Raw genomic sequence first — 20,449 nt, 5'->3', positions numbered from 1 at the left:
CCCTCTCCTCTTAGCTCTCCTCTCTTCTTGCCTCTTCCCTCTCTCTCGTTCCTCTTTCCCTTCCTCCTTCCTTTCTTTCTTTCCTTTTTTTTTTATTTCCTTAGAGTAACAGGGTGCCTGGGTGGTGCAGTCAGTTGAGTCTCTGACTCTTGGTTTCAGTTCAGGTTATGATCCTTGAGGTTGTGAGATCAAGCCCTGTATTGGGCTCCATGCTCAGCATGAAATCTGCTTAAGACATTCTCCCCTCTCCTGCCCCTTCCTGCCAACCCACCCCTGTTCTTTCTCTTTCTCTCTAAGATAATCTTCAAAAAAATCAGAGTGTCAAATGCACTAGGTTAAAGACCACATATACAAATATAGAATAGCTAATAATGAGAACCTTGCTGTTGTCTAGGGAAAAAAGTGGTTCTTTTTTCTGTTAACATCAGTGAAAGATGGTTTATCCTAGGTCTGTAACTGTATTATGTTCTAAAGGAAGTGCATTGAAAACTTCCCTAATTTAGTTGTCTGTAATCTAAAGTTTACCCATTTCAGTAATGTAAACTTATTTAGGGTCTTTATTTTTCTAACCTAGATAGCTTTAGTTTAATATATGAATGTAATTCTGGTGGGTTTTTTTTGCCCACCAAGACTTTTATTTACCAGCACATTCACCTTTAGACTAGTTTTGGATCTGGGCCCCATGACTTGTGGGAGAAAAAGGGAACAAGGTTAAACCATGGAAGTAATCAGCAGTAGGAATAGCGATGGTTTAGTTGGAGAAGAGAGTAAAACAGGAGAAGCAGGACAACATCCTCCACACTGGGAATGGTTAAGATAATGCAAGAAGAAAATTTAAAACGAAGAAGTTCATGAGCAAACACAAACAGATTTTCCGACAGTTTAAAATTGAAATTGATTAGATCTACAGTGGTTCTTACTTGGGGAATTTAATAAAAATGCAGATTCGTTGCCCAGCTCCACAGGGATGTGGTTTGTAAGTCCTGTGTAGATCGAAGGAATAACCTACATTTTTAAACAAACACCCAGAAGATTCAGATGCTGGTGATAAGCCAGTTAAATGAGACGCCTTTGAGAGAATCTTCCCCTGAACCCCCAGATATAGGGTTGTTGGCTTAGGATTTGGGAGCATCTTGAGGTCTCGTTCAAATAGTGATTTCTCATTCACACAGGCGGCGTTCAGTAGGATCATTATGAAGAAATCAGCTTCTCCAGCTCTGCCACCTAAAGAAGCATTCTACATTATTAATCAACAGAACCAGAAAGTTCTGCCTCGGCAGAAACTCATCAGCGTAGATGTCCTCTACCCTTGCAAGGCCGTAGAATATCAAATTGGAATTTTTGCAAAAACCAAAGTGACCAAAATCACATTCCTATCCTTTTTTGAAAACCCAGTTTGGGTGTGATTTATTTTGCTTATAAAAGTGGAAAAGAACAAGAGCAGATTTTTGAAGAATGGTTTGCATGAGGAAAGAAAAGGGTATTAAGTCAAAAGTGAAAAAGGTTGGGTGCAGCAAAGATTATTGTTGATGTTAGGTCAAAAAAGGAAACACTGTATAGATTTGAACTTGCAAATCATCTTTTCTTAAACCAGAGGATGAACAGAATCTCTCCAGAATATCAAATCCAAAGAGCAGCTTTGATGTATTTCACGGTTTTTCTAGTCATATGTGGATGACCTCTTTGGATAATCCTGTGACAGATCATTTTTAATTATCTTTTTCACCAATACAACTTTTCAGATTTTATATTTAACTAGGTGCATATTTGAGCTGATTCTCAGAGTAGTTACAGGTCAGTACAGGTTTTAATGAATTGCTAGAAGCATAAAGTTAACTTGTTTCTTTAAAAAGGAATTGTATTTTCGTGGGTCTACATTTCACCACAAGAGGGCGCCCTCGTGCCATTTAGAAGCAAACAGGTAGCTTATTCCCCCACGCTCCCTCGTGGTTGGTTATGAAACAGTCAATTTAGAGAAACCCACAAACACCAAATAGTATTCTGATTTGGGATATTTTGTTATAAATTAATGTTACTAATATAAAGTTCTCAGAAAGTTCTAGGTAACTTCTATTCATTGTGATTTACTCCAGCCTGTGTGTCTGTGTGCATAGAAGCAATATTTAGAACCCAAACACTGGTGCTAGCCAGTGATGTTTTCCCCAAAGACAAAATGAAAAAAATAAGGCTACATCGACATGTCTGTCCATCTGTGTGCACCTATGTTCATTTATTCAGCAAATTGAGCACGTACTATGAATCAGGCATAGTTTCAGTTACTGGGGGGTGTGATGCTGAGCAGTTAAAAGGCACAGTGAGATGTGGGAAATGAGAAAAAAATACTGTAATTAGTGATCTGTGAAATCAGATGTCTGAAAACATCCCTGAGGATATCTTTCCAGAAAGTCAACCTGTAATATCAGTGAGTGAAGAATAGACTTTATTTACACCCCCCTCCCCAGCCCCGAATACAACCCTACAGTTGGCCTGGTTCAGCACTGTCCAAAAAACAATTTTCCATGATGATGGACATTCTGTATCTCTGCCACCCACTGTGGTAGCCTCTGCCACATGGGGCCGTAGTCCACTTGAAATGTCTCTGCTGTGATTGAGGAAGTGCGTTCTTAATCTTTAATTAATGCAAATAACTACCTGTGGCCAGTGGCTACTGCACTGGCCAGCACAGGCCTAGCTGGTCTTAAGTTTGAGTCGTGAGCTGCCTTGCCTTTGAGTTCCCAATATGCCCCATGTCCTTTGGCTTTATATGTTCCCGTAACTGGAAGAGCCAGCCTGGCTTCTGTTCACCCTGACTGCCAGATTTGATTTCCCTGCCAGCCTGAGACACGAGGACGGGATTGCTTTCTGAGTCACTGTTGATGGGGCTCAGATTGCTACACAGACAGCTTTCACTTCAGTCACAAGAGACGACTACATACACTTTGTGCCTTTATGTGCATGAGGGTAAACTGGTTGCAATATTGAAAGACCAAAAGCTGTTTCTGATGGGAAATATTGAATCCGCAGAATTGGAAACACAGCTGTGTGGTTCTGAAGGGGATGTAATTTCTCCCATCAGTCAGTGCTCCCTGAGCACTCACTGTGTGCACGGCATTTGCTCGCCAGGCTCTGTAGGGAGACTTCAAGGAGATGCTCAGCACACGTTCTTGAACGACATCTGTTCGGTCTCTGTTGACTCCCTTAGGAATTTAAGAAGTTCATAGACTAGGGAAGAGGTCCAAGCTAGAAGCTCTTACTAGAAACTTCCCTAGCAAGAAGAGTGACAATTTACAGGGAATCTCGGAAAGGGGAGAGTTGTATGTGAAAGGATAGCACCCGTCTGCGGGTTGTTTTCGTTGGTGGTGTGTTGGCCCGGATCTTGCCTCAGTGGCGGCGCTCTGCAGGACAGCTGGCCCAAGGAGGTGGGGGCGTGGTCAAAAGCCAGCCCCTCCCCCAGCCGGGGGCTCCGCCTCTGCTGTGTGCTCATTGTCTCTCCCACATTGTCTCATTGCGGCCAGGCACTCAGGCCTTCTGGAGCTCCTCTCCGGTCTGCCCTTCCCAGGCCTTTCTCTCCCCAGCTTGTTTTGAGAGCCTTGTTCTCTCTCTACTAACCTTCCTATCACCTCGCACCGCTGCCAGAGGCCTGTCCGGTCACTGCTCTCAAAGCCTGAAGAGCTCCTCCTCATTTACCCACAGAAGAAAGTCCCTTTGTTCAAACTGGGCTGTTCCCTTCTTTTTAATTTAGCCTCTCTGTGTGTTTTCTGAAAGGATATTGTTCAATGTTTGTTTTTAATTCTGTCTGCAGTGTCTTCAGTGGGGGAATGTAGACCATGGGTAATTATTCTGCGTGCTCTAACGGTCTGCCTTTCTCTTCCAGCCCCTTGGAGCAGGCCCTGTCTGCTGGGCCGGTCCGACTGGGATCTAGGCGGCCTCCCACCCTGGGTCTGATTCCATTTCCTCATTTACAGCAGAGGGGTGAGGGTGACGGTGCAGGAATATTGTGAGGGTTCAACCTCATGGTGGGTTCCGATTTTTTGACAAGATACATGCCTCGAAGAGGGGGTTCAACGTGCTAACGGCCACTTTTGTTAGTAGTATTTTTTTATACTGCTTGATTTTTGTTTCTCTTTTGTTTCTTGGTTTCTCTAGCTTATGTGGATTGAAATTAGTTTCCCTTTAACTATATTTAGAAGGCAAACTCCTTCATTAAAAACCCACCAGGATAATAGCTATGATGGGCAGATTCCAAGGGGTGGGTGTGTGTGTGTGTTTCCCCAAAAGAATTGAAAACAGAGATTCACACAAAAGCTTGTACATGGGGGCGCCTGGGTGGCTCAGAGGGTTAAAGCCTCTGTTTTCAGCTCAGGTCATGATTCCAGGGTCCTGGGATCCAGCCCCACATTGTGCTCTCTGCTCAGCAGGGAGCCTGCTTCCCCTTCTCTCTCTGCCTTCTTCTCTGCCTACTTGTGATCTCTGTCTGTCAAATAAATAAATAAAATCTTAAAAAAAAAATGTGGCCTGAACTCTTGTGAGCCCATTTAAAAAAAAAAAAAAAGGAAAAAAGCTTGCACATGAAAGTGTGTAGCAGAATTATTTATAATAACTGAAAAGTGGAGACCCAAGTGGCCATCCACCTATGATGAATAAATGGGTAAACAAAAGATGGTATGTCCCTACAAGGGAATATTACTCAGTCATGAAAAGGAATGAAGTCCCGATCCATGCCACAACATGGGTGAAACTTGAGGACATTGTGCTGAGTGAAAGAAGCCAGGGAGAAGGTCACACAGTGTCTGATTCCCATCACATGAGATGGTAGGATTAGGCAAATCCAAAGATACACAAAACAGATGAGTGGTTGGTGGGGAGCAGAGAAGGAAGGAATTTAGAGCAGCTGTTAATGGATGCAGGGTCTCTTTTTGGAGGAATAAACATGTTCTGGGATTAGATAATGGTGATGACTGGACAACCCTGTAGATATACCAAAAGTCACTGAATTATCAAGAATAAATTATGATCTATGTATTATTTTTCAAAAAACCTACGAAGCACAAACTCAAATTTTTAACAAATTTTCTCAATTTTTGGCTCATACGTTTATGTCAATGTAGTTTTTAAAATTAATTTGAATTCCCTTTGGTGTTTTAGGGTTTTACTCCTTTCCGTAGCCTCTCTATTCACGGGGAGGTTTTATGGTCTCCTTTCTGTTAATCTCGGTTTATCTTTAGTGCTTTCCTTCATTCCACTCTTTATCCAGTGAGACGAGGCTGCAGCAGCCGCCAGAGCCCTCCTCTGTTTCCAGGGCGGGTACACAGCTGCTTCAGGGAACTCTGATGTCACCGGACACCGTGTCAGCGCTCAGCCCGCCTTTCCAGTAGTCTCCGAGGAAAAGGTCCATTCACTGGCCTGGTTTAGCGTACATGTGCCCGATGACTTGTCTAGATAAAAGAATCCTTTCTTCCTTCACTCCTTCCTTCAACAGCCAGTTACTGATGTGTTCGGGCGCTGTGAGTTCCTGAGGGTACAGTCCTCATTCCCCCCGCCCACTCTTGTTGCTCAGTACCAGTTGCCGGAGCAGGAACAGGAGCAGGAGTGAGCAGGGAGGGGAGCTCACCTGCTGGTGGCTGGTGCCAACAGACCCGGCCACCTCTGAATGTGGGAGGTGAGAGTGACCTGGCGGGGAGGGGGTCAGGAGAGCTACAGCAGATGGTGGGGGGGAGAAGCTGGCCAGAACAGGGGGAGAGTATCCCTGGCTGAAGAAACAGCAGATGCAAAGTGCCCCATGAGAGAACTAGCTCAGAGAGTCGACATGGCTGGTCATCGCGGCGGAAGCTTCCCGAGCCAAGGGGGTGTCAAAAGGGCAACACGTGCAGGCGGAGCAGAGAGTACAAATGTGGTGAACTGAGACTTTGTTCTACAAGGGAACCCCTTGTAAGGTCTAATTGACGTTTCTCAAGGATCACGCCAGCAGCAGGCTTACTCATGTGTTTATAACCGCAGTTTCTCCTGTCATGTTTGGCACATTCATAGCAGGTGCTGGTTCATCCTGTGGGGGGCCTGTGGTGGGGGTGTTTGCCGCACCAGAGAGGTGCCCGACGCTGCCCCCAGAAGCTCTTCACCTTGGCACTCTCTCTCTCTCTCTTTTTTTAAAGATTGATTTTATTTGACAGCAAGAGAGAGAGAGATCACAAGTAGGCAGAGAGGCAGGCAGAGAGAGAGGGAGAAGCAGGTTCCCCGCTAAGGAAGGAGCCCGATGGGGGGCTCGATCCCAGGACCCTGAGATCATGACCTGAGCCAAAGGGAGAGGCTTCACCCACTGAGCCACCCAGGCGCCCCTTGTCACTGTCTTTTTCTTTTTTAAACCACTTTTTTTTTTCTTTTAAGGTTTTATTTATTTCTTTGGCAGAGACAGATCACAAGTAGGCAGAGAGGCAGGCAGAGAGAGGAGGAAGCAGGCTCCCTGCCAAGCAAAGAGCCTGATGGGGGGCTCGATTTCAGGACCCTGAGATTCCAGGACCTGAGCCAAAGGCAGAGGCTTTAACCCACTGAGCCACCCAGGCGCCCCTTGTCACTCTCTTAAGAGTGTTTCGTAAACATACTTAATACTCTCCTGCGAATGTCCATGAAGATACCAGGACCTAACAATTTATACACTTACTACTGATTTTTTTTTTTTCAGCTTCCCTGATGTCTTCAGAATCACGGTCATTGCATGTTTATAAAATAAGTTGGCATTTTAAATCATCTTTGATACATAACTGGCTAACTGGGCACCTGGTAACTAGCAGCAGAGTCGTCCTCCGCTGAGAGCCAACATGACAGCAGAGCTTTTGGGGATGGAAGGGTTGCTCTGGGTTCTAACTGATTTTTTCCAATATTTGAATTTCTTGCTTCCACACTCCTTCAAGGGGAACATTGTCTTCTTTTTTTTTTTTTTTTTTTAAGATTTTATTCATTTCTTTTAGAGAGAGCACGAGCAGGGGGATGGTGAGGGAGAAACTATCGGGGAGGCTTCATGCTGAGCACAGAGCTCCATGTGGGGCTCTGTCTCAGGACCCTCAGATCTCCACCGGAGCAGAAACCCAGAGTCCGATGCTTAACAGACTGAGCCACCCAGGTGCCTCAGAAAAGTTGTCTTTTTGTTGGCTTCAGACTGCTCGGGCCTTTTCCTGGGAGACCAGAGGCTGTGATCGCCATCCACTAACTTAATGTAGGAAGTGAAAATCTATCACGTGATTTGCCACCGCTCTATCTTCCGTCTTTCCTCTGCCTCTTCAGTCATTCAAGGCATTCGTTTGGCTACAGCAGATCCCCCACATTCCTCAGGGGAACTGGTGCATCTCTGGAGAGACGGGAGCCCTGCGCGTGGACCGCTTGGGAAGTGTGCGTGTTGGTTCTGGAACGGGGCCTGTGTCGTAGGTACTTACGCTGAAAGGAAGTGTCAAATTTTCCATAGTCCGAGCTTTCCAGAACTTAGTTGGCTGCTTGCCCCTGAGTGAGAATTTATTTTCTAAAATAAATGATTTGGAACGCTCTTATCTTGCCACCCAGACACAGAGCTACACTTCCTACTGCCTGGGAAAGTGAACTCTCCAGCTGTGCTATGGTGCCCGACGTCGTCCTGGTTTCATCAGCTTCCAAAAACTCATTAAAACCCCATATTAAAATTGTAGGGCAACAGCAACGTTGATTAGACTTCTCTTCCCCCTCCCCTGCCTTTGATGCCACTGTTTTTTTTGGTTTGTTTGTTTGTTTGTTGTTTGCTTTTTTTGTTGTTTTCTGGTTTTACCCCCTATTCTTTCTTCTTAATTGTGTTTGGTCAAAATCTTTCTTTTAACATTTGGGCTCCCTTTGGACTGTCCCACTTTGGTAATTCCTCTGCTTATTCTTTCTTCTGTCTTCACTCTTGGATTCAGAACACCCCTTTCCCATGAACCTGCTTCTTCCTCCTACAAGGATTGCCGTTGAAAAGAAAGCTGAGTTGCCTGGAACTTCAGGTCGCTATACAGCCATTTCACATCCTTTCATAAGCCGAGGGAATGAATGATAAGATCATGCATTAGGCGGTGTATTCATCAGGGTCTCCAGAGAAACAGAACCAATGTGATATACAGGTGATCCCTGAAAAATGCAGGGGTTGGAGCCACCGACCCCCTGTCCTATACAGCTGGAAATCTGTGCATAGCTTTTTTTTTTTTTTTTGTAAGATAATTTATTTGCAAGTGAGAGATGGGGGCAGAGCAGGGAGGAGCAGAGGGAGAGGGATAAGCAGACTCCACAGGGAGCGCAGAGCCAGATGCAGGCCTCGATCCCACAACCCTGAGATCGTGACCTGAGCCAAAACCAGGAGTCAGAGGCTTAACTGACTGAGCCACCCAGGTGCCCCCTGCATATAACTTTTGACTCCCCCCAAAGTTAGTAGTCTACTGTTGATCAGAAGTCTGCTGATAACATAAACAGTTGTTAACACTTTTTTTTAATGTTACATGGATTATGTACTATATTCCTTACAATAAAGTAAGCTAGGGGAAATGTTACTAAGAAAACTATAAGGAAAATATATTTATAATACTGTACTATAAAAAAATCCATGTAAGTAGATCTATGCAGTCCAAATCAACTGTGTGTGTGCATATACAAAGGGATTTATCATAATGCATTGGTCCACAGGATTATGGAATCTGGAAAGTACAGAATCTAGAGGATCCACGTCCCAGTTTGAGTCCAGAGGCCAGAAGTGCTGTAGAACCAGAGCTGCTGTCCTAGCTGGAAGGCCATGAGGCAGGAGAATTCTGTCTGACTTGAGGCAGGTCAGCCTTTTGTTCCATTCAGGCCTTCAACTGATTGGGTAAGACCCACCCACACCAGGGAGAGCAATCTGCTTTACACAAGTGCACCGACTAAAAGGCTAATCTCGGGCAGAAACACCCAGAATAGTGTTTGACCAACCGTGGGCACCCTGTGGGCCCTGTCAGATTGACACCAAAATTAACCATCATGGCAGCTCCTGGGCGAGGGAGCTGTATGTTGTTGGATACATATAGAAGCTGCCTCTGGTCAGAGCTGGGACATCACTTTGTAGTTTGACACCACTCTGCTCTTACATTTCTGGTCATGCACCCTCTTACCGTGTTTTATACACGCTCTTTTTACTGGTCGCTGGTCAATGGCCTCTCGTGCATCACAGGAATTGCTCTAAGTTTCCTCATTTTTCAAGGTCTTTTCCTAACTCCTGCCCCTCTGTTCCCTTCATGAGATCTGGCCTTTTCTTTCATGGATGGGAGACACACACTTGGACAGGTCTGTTACTTTGCCCAAGGTCACAGGGCTATTGAATGGGCAAACTCAGATGGAACTTGAAGCAATGGGCCTTGTCAGTCCTGGAAGCCCCCAGGGCACAAGGCATTATGCCAAGTGCTAAATGACCTTGTTTCCTTAATGTCTCCAGCTTTGATGCCTGCGCCCTTACCATTTCTGGAAGGGTGTGCCCTGTTCCAAGCAGTATTTCCCTGCCCCTCCGCATTCAGCACTGCTCAGATCTTACTGTCTAGTGCCCACTTCTCAGTGCACAGACCTCTGGCACTCCTATACGTTTCTCCCCTGTTTATTTTTCCCCTTTATATTTGAGGCATTAAAAATATAATTCTGTTTCATCCTTAAAAATTCTCCCTTGACCCTGTGTCCCTCTCAAGTTACTACTGATCCCTTCTCTTCCTTTTACTCCCCATTCTTTATTTTTAACTCCAAACAGTCCTCAGCCTGCTGAGACCCAAGCTGCTGCCACTTTCTACCCATCCACTGAAACTATTCTTGGCAAAGTCGTGGAAAGCATCGTGTTCCGTCCCGTGTCGTGGACGCTCTGCTTGACTCCATAGCATCTGTCACTGCTGACCATTTCTTCCCCCAGGAATTCTCATTCCTTCTCTGCTCTTCCTCTGCTTCCCCCACCTTCTGCCCAGCCCCTCCACCACGGTTCTCATGCTTGGCTGCACGACCATCACCCCAAGGGTACCCCAGTTGGTGCCCCCACCCCGGGGATGCCGGTCTAGGTAGGCCCCAGGTTTTTGCATCTAACCGGATTCCAGGTGATGCTGCAGCTGCTCTAGAGTCCACACTTTGATACTGACTTTGCAGGTTTTCCAGAACATTCTCTCATTGTGAGTTCTCCTAAGTGTCATCCAATCTCACGCATTCTGGTGTCATTGATTTTCTGAAGTTCAGTCTTTCATTTCCACATCTTGGGGGTATAGCTCAGTGGTAGAGCATTTGACTGCATTTCCACATCTTTCTGGTCTGGGAGGTAGATGTGCCTTGAGATTGTCTTTGGTATTTCTTGGAAGGGCACTTTTGGCATTTGGGATATAACCATTCTCTGCTGAGTAGGACAGTCCTTTGGCAGGAAGGATGTTTGGTTCCACCCAGTCACTGGAACCACTTAGACAACTCCCACCCCTGCCCATTTCCAAATGCCCCCAGGGCTGTGCTGCTGCCCCTGGTTGGGAAGCGCTAGGTTCCCCCAACCTGCACCTCCTGTATTCTAGCCCACGCCTCATCAATCAAGCAGAGACCTCATGCTTCTACCTCAGCCTTCCTCCCTTTTAATTGGTTATCAAATTCCATCCATTTATTTCTAAAATAGCTCTTTCTTTTTTTTTTTTTTAAGATTTTTTTTTTTATTTGACAGACAGAGATCACAAGTAGGCAGAGAGGCAGGCAGAGAGAGAGAGGAGGAAGCAGGCTCCCTGCCAAGCAGAGAGCCCGATGCAGGACTCGATCCCAGGACCCTGAGATCATGACCTGAGCCGAAGGCAGCGGCTTAACCCACTGAGCCACCCAGGCACCCCTAAAATAGCTCTCAATTCTGCTCCCTCTTCTGTGGTGAAAAGCTCAGATTTTAACATCTGGCTCCTTGACAGGAGTTCAAATTAAAATCCTAACTTGGCCATTTAGGAGCTGTGTGACCTTAGGCAAGCTAATTATCCTCTCTAAGTCTGTCTCTTTAATCCATAAAAAGAAGGTAACTCCTTCATAGGGTTATTGTGGGAATTGGTGGCAAGTATCAAGCACTTTCCCCAGACACAGACGGGACACTCAACAAATAATGGCTCTCTCTACAGGCCTGGTAATTTCCACCTTAGACTGGTGCAGGGGCCCCCTGCCTGCCTCCAGTCTCCGAGCCCCAGCCCTTGCTGGGTGCTGCCCAAGGAGCTCTTACAAACGTAAGCCGGCCAGGCCGCTCTCCGCTTAGGAATCTTCGTGGTTACCCATTGCACATACAGTTAAGCTCCTAAGCATGGCCTACAAAGCCTCTTGGAAATACGATTCCAACCCCGTTTTCCAGCCTTACTCTTGTCTGTCAACCTGCTTCTTCTGTTCACCACCTCCCCGCCACCCCACCCCAGCTTGTGTCCTCTCTCTCTCTCTCTCTCTCTTTCTCTCTGAAGGACTCACTGCCTCCAGGCCGCCTTCACATCTGCATGTTTCTCTTTTGCCTAGGAAGGGCCTGCTCCGTCTAGGCCTGCTCAAATGCGCCTCTCTCTTGCCCTGTGAAGTCTTTCCCCTGTGCCTCCTTTGGCCCTCGGCCCCCGCTGTGGGATGCGTGTGCCTGTATTCTGGCGTGTGTGTTGTCTTCAGCCCATTTCTGGTCTCTCCTGCACTTGCTGAGCATGGTGTGGTAGAAGGAGCTCCGGCGCTTTCCCACGACACACACCGCGGGCTGCATCCTGACTCAGCCTCTGCGGGGGCGTGCGACGTTGGCACGAAGCCCCTTTGTTCGTGAGTAGTGTTTGGGTTCTCCTCTCGGCCTCCCTGGCTCGGGTGAGATCACATCATTAAGGCACCTGTTGCAGTTCTCAGTGGGGAATCGGTGGGCAAAACGCCCCTGCGCCTCTCCGCTGCCCCTAGGCCTTTCCCGTCCGGGAGGCACTAGCCAGGGCCATTCCAGTTATATTAGTTTTCTGTCGCTGCCATAACCAGTTACTGCAGACTCAGCAGTTTTGACAACCTGGGTTGATCATCTTACAGTTCAGTAGGTCAAAAGTCGGCCGCAGCCTCACCTACCTAGTGAAAGCAAAACGTCTGCAGGGCTGTGTCTTGGAGGCTCTGGGGGGTAATCAGTTTCCTCGCCCCCTTTGTGTCGGCAGAATCTCCTTCCACGAGGTTGTACAACTAAGATTCCCATTTTCTTGCTGGCTGTTGACTGGGGCCCCCCTGGAGCAGATAGCAGTCTGTCTCAGGTCCCTGCGTGGGGCTCCCTAGAGCTCAGTGCCAGCCACGGGACAGCACAGCTTCTCACTGCCCCTACCCCCGACCCATCATATCCATAAAGGCCCTTGTGCCCTGTGAGACAACATATCCACAGTCCCAGGGACTATGGTGCAGACATTTTGAGGGGCCCTTATTCTGCCTGGGACACCTGTCATCCCTCTTAACTCCCTAGAATATCACTGTGAATGTTGTTCCCCTTCGTGACGATCCCGTGGTCATTGTCTGCCAAAGAATCCTTTGTTCTGCAGTATCAGACAGCTCATCCTCCACACGGTGAGCAAGGTGTCTGTTGATCATTTTTCATAGCCCTGATCTGGTCCTCCTCCTTTGGGTAACGATACCCCGGTCCTCCAGCCCCTGTTCTCGGTGTGTGTGAGGCGCTGCAGAGCCGGCCGGCCAGCTGATGACACAGCTTAAGAGCCATGGGGTCAGGGATGGGGACCCGCCCCACCTCAGGCCCCTGAGACACTGACCTGGGACATTTGCTGGAACCATTGGTCAGGAGGCCTTTCTCCTTCCAGTGGGACAGATGACTGGATAGAATGGCCACCCGTAGACAGAGGTGATTATCTTGACATGAGCAGGAGAGGGAAGAACCTGCCAGAAAATGAGGCCAGCCTGGAAAATCAAAGCAGACTGAAAAAATGGAAACCAATAGATTTCAGCTGACCTAGTTTGAGACCCTGGATTTAGAATTTTCTGAAGCCTGATGTGTACCTGGACTTTTAAGTTATAACATATCAATAAATTCCCTTTTTTGGCCTTAGCAGGGTTCAGTGGGATTTGTGACCACCGAGTGTCCTCACTATAACCAAGATGTAAAGGGAAGTCAGCTGAAGAGCACGTAGGAAAGATTTTCCTCTCCATTAAAAAGAAATATACACCAGAAGAATCTTCCTCTCCTGTCTCCTTGCATTATATCTTTGGATGCAGTTGTATGAGATATGATGCTTGGAGCTATGGCAGCCATCTTGCATCCATGAGATGACAAGCCTAAAAAAAAAAAAAAAAGAAAGAAAGAAAGAAAGGGAAGAAAGAAAAAAAAAAAAAAAGAAAAAAAAAACTGCCCAGTCTTCTGAGGTAAGAGAAGAAAAAGCCTGGATTTTAAATAACATTATATTGCCAAGCGAACCTTAAGATTTCTTTCTTAGGACTTTGTATAAGATGATTAGTTGTCTCTGTTGTTATGTTATCTTTAGACAGATGCGTTACTTTCAGCCAGAAGTATTGTAACAGGAAGTCAATTAGAAGAACATCCAGTGAGCTCCCCAGCCCTGGTGGTGTCTGGTGGCCAGTGGGGTAGAGGCTGAGGATGGTGACTTAGCTCCTCAACCAAAGGCCCTGTCAGGTACAAGGGCCCCATGTCTTGGGTTCTTCTCCCTATTCCTGTTGCCCTCCTACTCTCTGCCCCCCAAAGCCTGGTGAATCTTTTTCTAATCTGAGTGTATGTAAATCTGGCCTATGTTCACCCTGATTTTTCTGTACTCTGAATTTTCTCAGGGTCTAGGCTTTTAAAGCTAAAAATATTCCTTTACTCTCCTCCCACTGTAGAATTTTTCACTTTACAAAATGGTCTAGATGCTTAAATGGGGGGGTAACCTGTAAAAGGACGTGTATGTGTTGTAGGGGAAGGCAGAACTGGGGTGGAGCGAAGTGGTGGACAGGATGCAGCACATGAAGGAAGGAAAAAAAAAACAAACAGAAAACAGTATTAGTTAATATTTTAAGGCTTGTACCCATTTAAAAAAACTTTATTTTTTTTTTAACGATTTTATTTATTTGAGCAAGATATCTGTTGGCAGAGAAGCAGGCAGAGAGAGAGAGGAGGAAGCAGGCTCCCTGCTGAGCAGAGACCCCCCCAATGCAGGGCTCGATTCCAGGACCCTGGGATCATGACCTGAGCCGAAGGCAGAGGCTTTAACCCACTGAGCCACCCAGGCATCCCAAAACTCTAGCCTTTTTAGAGATGATTGTGATAAACACTCATAGTATTAGTATTTCAAGGAGGACATGGGTTAAAAAAAATCACGAATAATAGTTTAAAACTCTTCAACTTTGTTCTTTTGTAATCTCTCAAAAAGACAAAGCGACCTTCAAATCTGATACATAATCTTCATCCATTTAGGAGGTATTTTCAGAGCCAAGATCTAGGTGCTAGGGATAGAGCAGTCAGTGTACAGGAAGAACGAAGTCTCTGCCCTCAAGGAGTTGACATGTAGTCGGGGAGGACAGGCCACAGGCAAATAAAAGAAAACGGAGAGTCTAAGAGGATGATAAGCACGATGGAGATCGGGGGAGGGATTTGTAGTTTTCAGTAGGAGGTCAGGGTTCCTGAGAAAGAGAGATGTGAACAAAGGAGATAAGGAGGCAGCCAGCTCTAGGGATGCCGGGGGTGGGAGCCTCCCAGCAGAGGGAGCAGCTCAGGCAGGAGATTCAGGCAGGAGATGGCTCAGCTGGGATGAAGACAGTTCAGGTCCATGCGGCGGGAACGGAGGGATGGAGGGTGAAAGTAGGAACAGACCCGGCTCAGAGCTCACGGGAGCCAGACGGGGGAGGGCCCCGCTTCGGAGCGGTGCCTCTTTCCTGATGCCCTTCGGAATGCCTGGCTGGCAGTTGCCGCCTCCTGTAATCGGTTGTCAGGGGTCCCCACCTGCCTGGGCTGTCCTGTGCCGGGATAGACAGCAAAGCGGAGGAGGACTCCCTTTCAAATTACCTGCAAGTCATCCAGCGCATGTGCATGGATTTCTGGAAAATCCTGAAAATTCAAAAGGCATACCCTCACCTACCAGGCCGTGGAATTTTGTTTGGCTTCATTTGGACTCAGGCCCTGGTACATCTTTGTCAGTGACATTTCCCCCTCCCCAAAGGCAAGAGTGACACTGAATATTTGGGACTCTCTTAAAGGAAGCTGAAGTTTGCATTTTTAAAAACTTGTTAAAATAACATTTGATCAATGTATTACAACATTTGTTCATGTATTATCAGTTATTTTAAAAGTGCGCTTGGCCCCTCCAGCACCTTCAACTCTCTCAAAGCATCAATATGGCGTCTCCATTACCTACACGAGCTCCCTTCGGGTGACTCTTCAACCTCCCTCTCAGGGGAACAGATTGTGCAGGTAACCCTGCTGCCTTCTACCTGGTTTGTTTCTCCCTTTGCACTTTTCTTCCTTGGGTCTTTCTCATGGGCATGTCGGTGGCAGCTGGGGGGTCTGACTGAAGAAGATGGGTTCAGGGCTGGGGGGTGGGCAGTGCTCCTTCTGGAGAATCACTGAGAGAAGCTAGAGCTCCACTTCTTTCTTGTTTTTTAAGATGTTTGTTTATTTATTTATGAGGGAATGAGAGGGAGGGTAAGAGGAAGGGCAAGGGAAAGGGAGGGCAAGAGGGAGAGAGAATCTCAACCAGACTCCCCACCGAGCGTGGAGTCAGAGTTGGATCTCACGACCCTGAGGTCATGACCTGAGTAGAAACCAAGAGTCAGATGCTTAATCGACTGAACCACCCAGCCACCCCTCGAGCCTAATGTCTTTTCCCACCGTTTATTACTGACCCATCATGGAGTCTCTCGTCAAACTTTGACCTGGTGTAAAATCCTGGAGCTGACAGGGCTCCTGTAGGGCAGCCTGTGTCTGCCCCTATCAGGAACACTTGCACCTTCACGTGGTCTCTGCAGATGGATAAGGAACTTGTGATTCCCCCACAGTCTCTCAACTCGGCTACAAGTCTCGTGTTCTGGTTCGACATGCCCACCAGTGGCTCGTGGACTACATACCGAACCTGGGTATTCTTGAAGGGAGGTCCGAGTGCACTGACCAGGACGATGCTATCATTCATTCTTTTCCTGAGGAGATGTTTATTCAGTGCCTGCTGTGTGTTGGTCACAGGAGCTGCAGGAGATAGAAAGCCAAAGAAAAAGATTTCAACCCGGGAGAAACTCATGGGCTTTTTCTTTAGCGGTATTGCAAGGATCCAAAATATCATTTACTTTCCAGTTCAGGGGTCCCTTTTGGATCTTCCCTTGTGGACTGAGGATCTTTATGTTCTGCTGGGGCCAGAGGATGTGATGGCCGTTGCTTAGGGTAGGTAAGCTGGTAATGATCTAGAAAGCTGAGGCCCAGAGAAGGCACGTGTGACCTCAGGTCACCTGGTGGTCTGGTGATGGTGTTGGGGAGGGAGACCGGGCATTGCAGGCTGGGGAGCAGGGCGAGGGAATGTTTGGGGGGGATGCCTGAATTCCGAAACAGAAGAAAGGCTGCATTTCTGTGAAGCAGGAACACCTCAGAGGAGATGGGAAGGGAGGGATTCCAAGTTTGCAGATATTCAGGAAAAGAGAAAGCTCTCTCCTTTCCTACCCCTCTCACCTGCCATGCTTCCTCACCCCAGGACCTGGAGGGAATGCAGACTTCTGTCCATTCTGGGGCCTCAGGACAGAACTAAAGAGTTAATGTAATGTATGTAATGTGCTGAGAACCATGTCTGGCCCAGAGTGAGTGCTCTATGAATCTGTCTATTGTTGTGATTCTGTTATTTTAGTCCCCAAATGATCAGACGGGTGGACCTGGACTTTTCATGTGAGCAGTCTCTCATCCTCGGTGGGAGCGCTGGTCTGAATTCTAGGCAGGCCACTTTGGGGCCCATCTCTGCACCAACCCATGCTAAGGTCATGTGACTAGATCCCTCTGCTGCCTCTTTAGAACTTCCTTTCTGAAGTGTCAGAGGCTGGGAGATGCTCTCAAGCCCCATTCCTTCCTCAGGGACAATGGGGTGTCTGCCATGAGTAGTTCTGGTTGGCATCCATGGAGCAAAGAACCCCCAAAACACCTTGGTTCCAGAGGTCCAGCGAGGGGAAGCTTGACTCTGTGAGAAGACGAGGAGGACGGAGCTTCCTGTCTGGAGAGGGGGCTCTGGACTATTCAAGAAGCATCGAGAAATCCCAACTCACCTCACTCTTGGCGAGCATGCCCCATCGTTATGCAGGGGTGGCAGTTCTCAAGTTCTTAGCAGTGTGGGAACTGTTCACGTGGGTTAGCCAGCCCTCCTGAGACGGCAGGAGTCCTTGGAGGCTCCCAACAGTTTGTCTGGAAGTTGGATAAAAAGCAAAACAACAAACCAGGTAGTTGGGGGCTCCCCTGACAGTAGGGGGCTCCAGTCACCCATAGGACAAATGTAAAATAAACATTTTATTATAGGAGCTTGTTCTGGTAGCATGTTGGACAGAGTTTAAGACGCATGTTTAAATATCCTTCCCTAAAGAGATCTTAAGGGACTGTCATTGCAGAAACTGCTTAAAAGTATGACTGGGCCATTATGTACAGTACCCAGTATCTACCAGATAGGTAGCATGAGGTAATTATTGAAAATGTGTAACATTATCATCAGCATTTACGAGGGTTTAATAAGTGCCAGACTCTGTGCTTAGTTATCTCCTGTCACCTTCACGGCAGCCCTGTGATGATGATAATCTCAAGTGACCAGGTAGAGAGCCACAGTCACCTGTCCAAAGCCACGCAAGCTGGCTTCAGCCCCAAAACTGTGTACTTAGAACCATCCGAACTCACTGCTTGGGAAATTGTTGTTTTCCTTATGAACAGTCACAAGGGTTCTGGAAACCAGTCACTCTTGTGAGAGGAAAGCTCTTGTTTTGGACTTTGAGGGGCAGAGAGAGAATATTTATCATAGTCTGAGGTATAAGGAAGAAGCAGAAACTGGTCTCCTGTCTTCTGAAATCACATGTCAAGTGGTCAGATCATTTCAGCTGAAGTGGATTTTTGTCCCTGTTCACTGGGCCCCGCCGCTGGTGCCCTTTGGGGGTCGATGCTGTCAGACCCAAAGCCCCTTTCTCCTCTCTTTCTGGTTCAGGATTCGGCCAGCCCCAGATCGGCTACCCCAGGGGGAGCCCCTCAGCCACCCCCACACTGAGCCTTCTTGTGTGGGAAGTGGGAGACCACACGGCTGCCCTCAGAGCTCGAGTCGGAAAGGTCAGGTGTTGCACAAACGTGCCACGTTGCGTCACTGTTGTCAGGAGGTTGCAGAGGGAGCATTTAAGCACTGGACAGAGACGTGGCTGGGAGCAAGACCCACTCAGGCGTCCTCTAAGGCTGTCTGAGTGCGAGAACAGGCGCGCTGCTGAGGGGACAGAGCTCCACAGAGAGGTATTTTTGAGACTGATGCAAAATCCCAGGCAGTGACGTGCCAGTGACTCAGCCCAGTAGGTGGAAGTGATTTTAAATAATGACAGTATCAACCGTCTTCCTCCTCCCGCGGTGTCACACATCACCAAACACGAACTCTCAGCCCTGCACACCCCCGCTGAGTCAGCCGCTCTGTGGGAGACGGAAAAGCCTGGAAGGACCCAAGTGCATCTCAGCGCGTCCCTCTGAGCCGCAGGGGTGAAGGCCGGCATCTGTTGAGCGGTGACCTTCCCATCCCCCGAAACAAGCCCAGATAAACAAGGGGTGACAAAAAGGTGACTCTGTACACCCCCCAAGTCTCAACCGTCCTCTCAGAGTGAAGTGAGCTCTAATTACAGCTGCCACCATGGGGCAAGAGGCCCCTGCAGATAATTAGAATGGGAAGCCGCCTAAATTCAGTTAAAGACATTTAGAAATCGTTAGCATTGGAGGGAGGGAGACACTGCAGTAATTGGATTGACTGCGTCAGATGTCTCTTTGGAGACAGAACAATAGGGGGATCAGCTCAGGAAAGGGGGTGCAGGTCATGCCGGGTTTGCATCTGATGAGTTCCTCCTGTGACCTGCATAGAGGCTGATTCCTTGAGCTCAGACGGCACCCAGCCCCCAGCCCTGCCTCCTGGTTTCCTTAACCTTGGGCGCCCCCAGAGGCAAGGAGTCCATCAGGGACTTTACTGGGACTTCTGGAGGATCCCAGGGACCCAACAAAAATCAAAGCCCCTGGGCTGGGGCGGGGGGAAGGAGGGGAGGGTGGTTTCTTAGGCACAACCTCCTAAGGAATAAGAATGGGATAGGAAGGGTTGGAGAGAAGAGTCCGGCGACAGAGTCCAGCATGGCAAAGGTTGCTGGGGTTTGAAGCCTTTAGCTGCATCCCTCCGCTTTATGGGGGCCAAAGTCAGAGGCTCCAGCCTGGGAGTGGGGACCAAAACTGATTTATTCTGGGTACATCATTTTAAGGAACATCCAGGGTGTACTGTCAGGACCAATAGAAATTAAAAGCAGGTTCAATTCTTTCTGCTAAAAATAAACGAAAAGATTTGCTTTTCTCTCTCTCTTTTTTTCTCAACCATTGACTTTAGGAAACTTGCCACCGTAAGTACCTTCTTTTGTCTTTGAAAGATACACAGATGGCTTAGAAGACGAGATGGGTGTTCTGTCAGCGCTATGGCCCAGGAGTGTTATCCTCCAGGGCCTGGGCATTATCTCTTCGAAACATGAACATCGAGGGAGACAGTGTTCTGTCTCTGAGCTTAGGTGGGAGGGTAAGAGCCTAACTCCAGTGAGCACGTCCCTCTGAGCTGCAAAATAACCTCCTTTTATGAGGTAGGAGAAGGTGGTCTGTCCTCTGGGTAAAGCCCTTTAGCTAGGGCAAAAGGTCCTCGATGACCAGGTAAAGTCAGAATGAACCGTGTGTGACTAGTGGTGCTCTGAAGTCTCCTCACTTGAGGACTAAAAGTGGTTCATCTTGAGACAATGTATGAAACGGTGGAGTCTGTGTGGGTCCGTGACAGGGTGAGCCAGCTTGCTTTCTCTGCCATTCCTAGTGGGTTGTCTAGGCTGCCCTTCCCACTCTGGCTTAGTGCTTATTCAGTAATAAAACTGATTTTGTTCTCCATACTCCCTTTGTGGAGAGCATTTCTGGGTTGAGAGAAGATTTTGGTTTTGAGTGTATTTCCTCAACCAGTCTCCCCTCATGTCTGTTCCGTGTCTGGCCACCCCCACTTTGTCCATATTTATAAGTACAAGATATGTCAACCTTGGCCTTTTATAGCTGAAGTTCTCTAAAAGGACCTAAACGTTTGCTAGAAGATGATATTAAAGCTCAGTGAAGGAAGGAGCCGATAGAAATACTTTCCTTTGGTGGTGGTCGCAGAAGAGGCTCATTGTCCAAGTTCACGGGACTGGAGAAAGGTAAGGAAGAGTTAACTCCCTGTTACTCCAGGACACTCCAGATCTGCGGCCGTGTCCCCCAGACCCCAGGATCCCACACCACTTG

The sequence above is a fragment of the Mustela nivalis genome, assembly GCF_964662115.1.
Source record: "Mustela nivalis genome assembly, chromosome: 2".
Classification (NCBI taxonomy): Eukaryota; Metazoa; Chordata; class Mammalia; order Carnivora; family Mustelidae; genus Mustela; species Mustela nivalis.
The sequence above is the reverse complement of the archived record's forward strand: the minus strand, read 5'-3'. Positions refer to the sequence as shown.